We start from the raw sequence: 6,021 nt of genomic DNA, 5'->3' as shown, positions 1-6,021 counted from the left end.
GAGATTAGGCTGGGCTTTTTGCCATTCAACCTCAGAAACGATCCAATGGAAAAGGCAAATACCTGTCTTACTGGTCCACGGCCTTGTTGACAGCAGTATAGCGGCGTGTTGTCCAGAGCAGCAGGAGCAGACACTGTCTTACCTAAGCTCGTTGGACTGATGACGCAGGCTTGCAGGCAAAATTCAATCTGTGCTATTTTCTGCCATATCTGTGCATTGTGCTCATCCCCCACGGTTGCTGTGTGCTCCTTTGAAGAAGCCATGATGATCTCAACTAATGAGATAAGAGACTCAGTTACCACGGTGACAAATGCAGCCATTTGTGGCCGAGAGGGGGGAACAAGGGGAGATTATGTATGCAAGCAGCAGGTGAGAGATACAGAGCCATTGTGTCTCTTCTGGACAGATTCCCACATTGTGGAGAATGCTGCCAAGCGGTACAGTAAATTCAGCATCAAATTTTTGAATCGATTTGCCTTTGAACCCTGGCGGAGCACTATGTTTGGCATCTGGGTAATGTGGCTAGGTTACAGATGTGCACACAGATGCAAATATGATGGCATTCTTTTAATGTTATTAGGAACAACTGCTTTGATAATATGACTTGGAGATCCTGTTTTGGATTAGAAAGTTGAACAAAGGCACATCAGGGTTTGTTTTCAGTGATGTGCCACACTTAGCTGACTCCACTGGTTCATAACACTCACCTCACTGGATTGTTTTCCTGTACATGTCCTTGTAAGTGAAATGTACATGCAAGTGAAATGGTTATAATTACCAAATATTTGTGCTAGTACACATATTTATATGGCCAAAAATACTGGATAATACTGTTTTTTGAAAAAAAAAGGACTAAATACACATAAAAAAACATTAACATGTTGTATTCTAATACTGCTGTTAATTTACAGAAATTGAATGTACATCCACAAAAAAAGAAATTATCACCTTTACATAGACATTTGAGTTTATTTTAATGGTCCTTGATGTTATTATTATGATAAAATACTGTATGTCAGAATAACCAGGTACAATGTTATATTACAGTAAAACGCAAGATTTCTAAAAATAGATACATGAGATGCATGAGAACTTCCTCACACATGCATAATAACGAAAATATGTGAATAACATATTTAAAAAGGATTTATGAACAGCTTATATCAGTAATTGCAAGATGACATAAATGTTCTATGAAGTAACTGATGTTGTATTAACGTAGGGATCCTTAAACTAAACTAATAGCAGTTTGTTCCATTCATAACGCTGTTATGAAACATTCCCAAGTAATAGAACTTGTGAGACAGAGGCCTAATTAAGACTGCCATATCGGTTCCATTAAAATGCCCTTAAGCTCCTATGTACAGGAAATATGTGTGAAAATGATCACTTCATTGTTTGAGGACTTCAAATGTATTCATAGATTATACATGTTTTTAATTTAGATAAAACTACACTGCTAGAAATAAAGGTTCTGCGCAGGTACATTTTTTGTTTATCAAGATACAAACAGTGTAAATATACCCTCAAAGGTATAACAGTGGTTTTAAGGTCCAGTTGTGGACCTTTTTTTCTCAAGTGAAAAGTACATATTTGTATATGTTTTAAAACAGAAAAATAAAATAAAAAGCCTGGAGACGAGACAGGGGTGTGTGGAATCAGTACAACTTAGAAAATAGAATTTCAATGGATTATGGTACAATTATGTTCCCTGACTAAAGGTACTGAGATGTATCCTTGAGGGTACTACCCCAGTGACAAGAGGCATACTGCCCCAGAGACAGTTTCATACTTTCCTTCTCAGAGTGTACTGGCAAAAAATGAAGAAATGTACCAATAAAATTGAGGCTTCAAGTAGAACACTACTGAAGTTTTTAGCTGGGTTATATTTTCTTTTTCATACCAGTGTGTCAGGTACAGGTACAGGCTTCATTACATCATGAATTCTTGGAGAAAGACGCCAAGTGAACATTATAAAATATACATAAAACAAACACAAAAAATAGAAATCTTTTATGAGATCAAAATAGTGACTCAGAAAATACTCCCTTTAAATGTTGTAACTTGCCACCTAAACAAGGCAATAGCGAAAGACTGTTTCAGACACGTTTACAAGTCTGTGAGTGCTGGCAAAACTGGGAATTACCCTCTTGATTTTTTTTTTGCTGCTCACTTGCCACCAGTCTGAAATATGTTCTTTTGTTACAAGAGGAAAGGGCTCCGTTTTTCTAGCGTGAGAAGAAAGTGTATTGTTTTCATTCCATGCTGGGCGCACGAAAAAAAGGCTAGCCTGGCACAGTACAGCTTGGCAGAATATTATGCAAGCCAACACCTGTGTGTGAGCAACCACTCTGATCTGACTGATTAATTTGGCTCATAATCTATTAACTTTTACATGACGAGGTTTATTTTTAAAGTGAGCATTCTGCATCAATAAACATGTATTTCAATGAGGTGCCGTTAAGTAGGTACCACTTGGCTAATGCTTATCTTGTACCGTGTAGTAATTGTCTATCACCAGTAAAACGACAAGTGAAAGCCTGAGAGAAATCGCGAAGGAGAAACCTGAGGAGCTGCTCTGACATGATTAGATCTCATCTCATGGCCAATGAGTAATTCATCTGCTGTTAATGCGCTGCAGCTGCGCTGTAATGAGCTGAGTTCAGAGGAGAGGGTCGGCCGCCCCGTCTCTCTCTGCATCCATCAGCCACGACACTGCCTCTAAAGCCCTCATCCTCAGGCTGTCTCACGCTGCAGGTCTAAGGCCCACTCATTGCACTGGTCTCAGACAGACTGATACTGTTCTAATTCTCTCTACGCCATGCTTCTCGGCTCATTAACAGTGCTGGACAACCATCTCAGACCATCTGTGTATCTCTAGAATGTAGAGCATATGGTGTTGGTATATGTAGTGCTATGGTATGCAAAAATACATGCTAACGCTTTACATTTTTCACATTATATCATTCATGAACAGTACAGTAACACTCAATTACAGTTATGTAATAATTTTGAAGCATCAATTAAATATGGTAAATAATGAATAAAGAACGTAGGCTATGTATACGGTGACGGTTAGTCACACTGTGATATGTTCATGAGTAAATTAAAATCAGGACATAAACAGTCTCTGTATTCAAGAGATTTTCAAATTACATTCATTTTTGTTCAAAGTGTTCATAAAGAGATCATGACTGATATTAAATCTATACAAATGACAATAAGTACTCCTGTAGCGTTCGTGAACTGTATAGAAACAATACAGTAAAATTACATTATTGCTCAAGGTCTGTACTGCTAGGTGGAGCTATTTTGTTTAGTGCTTCTCTACAGCGGCAGTTCCCAAACTGTGGTACATGATATTAATGGTACGTCAAAAAATTCTGACATTAATCTTCATTTAATTTAGTTCCATTAACCGGCTGCACAATAACACAGGTACTTCCCCCATACAAGTGACACAAACAGCGTCTAGCACATGGCATGCTTAAAAGTTAAGGATTTTGCTGTTTTATTATAAAAGTTTGTGTTGGAGAAAAATGAGTGTCACTCTAGCTCTTCTGTGCATTGGCCTTTCAGGAAACTCAGTTTAGTCTATGCCGGTTTGTGAATACTGTTAATTCCTCTAACTGCTTGCTTGCTCTGACAAGAACTCCAGAGTGACCCATACCTATTATACAGTAAAGCAATGTTGCAGAATTATCCCTATCATTATTTATTTATCATTATATTTATATATATATATATATATATATATACACACACACACACACACACACACACACACACACATATATATATATATATATATATATATATGTGTGTGTGTGTGTGTGTGTACATATATATACGTGTGTGTGTATATGTGTGTGTATGCATGTATATGTATGTATGATTACATCATGGTCCCACATATGCACTCAATATCCAGCTGGAAAAATGACTTTTTGGAGCCATTCACGTTGCAGTCTTTTCTGAGGCCATTCTGAGTTTGTGATGTGCTTAATAGTACCATTGTGGTGTGAAAAGTTATGAACATTATAGTTTAAATAGTTTGATATGCTGTTGTGTTGCTGTTAGTGCAGATTGTAACTACTCATGATGGATTACAGTATAAGCTGTACTTTAGTAATCCAGTAAACCAGCAGTTACATTGTTGCTGTATACATTGTTAAAGTGTAATTACACAGTTATTAAGGCATGTAAAGTGGAACATTTTTTTTTCTTCTGCACCCCTGTTCAGGTTGTGAATGCAGAGCTGTTTCCCCAGCATTGTGAGCTTTGGTTCAGCCTGCAGGCTGCAAAAGATGAACTCCAAGTGTTTAGTGTAGTCATGAAAGGTGCTCATAAAAAGCCACCTGCAAAAATGTCAATGTACGGTTGACTGTATTTATTCTTGACGCTTTACTAAACACATTAAGGCCCAATCCCATTTCTGAGTATTACCCCTACCCCTTGTTTTTTACGTGTGTCACCTTGCCCCTTGGAACTGAAGAATAAGGGGTAGTGGTACAAAATTGGCCACACTCAAATAAAAAAGAATGTTACTTCATCAAGAGGCTGCTAGCGGTGCTCTGTGGGCAAACCCTGCCAGTCTGCAGTGATAGGAGAGGAGTGGTACAGTTCAGCAACCTCGCTGCTGGTCTTTAGTTAAATGTAGGGCATCAAATGCCTTCAAAGAAGGGGGGAACAGGACAATTAGCTAGTTAACTACTGAGATATCAGTATACTGCTAGCTATTTGAAGAAAAGGACCCAATAGATTGAAATGACAGCAAGCTAAGATATAACAATGGTTATTGTATTTTTTTAATGGAGAAAATGCTCACATTTGTGGGTTTCTTTGGTCACTTGCACAGCCATCTTGCCAGTTTTTCTTTTTTTCTCATAACACTCCATTTGGTGCATGCCTCTGAAAAACCTCCATTTGGAGGGCCATGTAGCCTTAACACTTCACCCTACCTCTTTATATCAAAGAAATTAGGACACCCTTCCCCAAGGTGTGAATGCGCTAAGCAGAGGGGTAGGGCTAAGTGGTAGGGGCAAGGGGTGAAAGGGGATTGGGCCTAAGAAACCTTAACCAAAAGTGGATGGTTAACAAATGCATTTTGAACTGTACACTGCCCATAACTTTACATTACCTTCATCAGAACTGCTTCATGGAAATTTCATAAATATTTTCTGAACTATAAAATGTAAATAACATTACACTGACTATATCAGAATCATTTCTTGACAATTTAAGTAAAACGTTTTTCCTTAAAAAGATTTTTCTAGGAAGATCTCATAAACACATTTCGTATTATTGGTAGTGATTACATTAACTACATACATCAAGTTAATTCATAAACTTTATTGATGATTTTAAAAACCTTTGTGACAGGCAACTAATTAAATAATGCTCATCATAGCTTACCCAGCAAGTTTTCCTGGCGTGTAGAAGCTAGATCAACATATTTTCTTATAGTATTACAAGTGACCTAAACCTAAGGTTTTTATTATTTATGCATTTATTCATTTTGTTTATTTTGTTAAAGTTTTATTTACCCCATGTGTGGTCCATCAGCAAAGACCAGTTTAGTGCCAAAAGTCTGCTTCTGTAGTTCTGCACTGGAGCTACAAATATATAAATATATGTATGCACGCAAGATTTATGTTTCAAGATGACAGCTGCTGTTGTTTTTAGCTATTCATTGTAATTTTCTATTTTTATAGATAGGTAAACAGATACACTTTTAGAAACCATGTTAAGCGGGTCCATTTGAGACCACTTAACAAATCAATGTGTTTTGAGGCAAGTGTGATTTGGGGATGCAGTTTGCATGATGCTGAACTAGTCACTTACTATAAGCTTGCATTCATCTACTTGTTAGCTACATTAGCTCATAGCTCCAGAGCAAAACTAAACATGTCTCAGCTGATCGATTCCATTTGGGGTAAGTGGGAAATTGCAGAAAATTAGATTTTTGCCCAAACTACAATTTGACTTAAAGCAATATAATTCAGTTATAAGCATCCAACT

This window comes from Colossoma macropomum, unplaced genomic scaffold (genome assembly GCF_904425465.1).
Source record: "Colossoma macropomum unplaced genomic scaffold, Colossoma_macropomum, whole genome shotgun sequence".
Lineage (NCBI taxonomy): Eukaryota > Metazoa > Chordata > Actinopteri > Characiformes > Serrasalmidae > Colossoma > Colossoma macropomum.
This window is presented reverse-complemented; position numbering follows the sequence as displayed.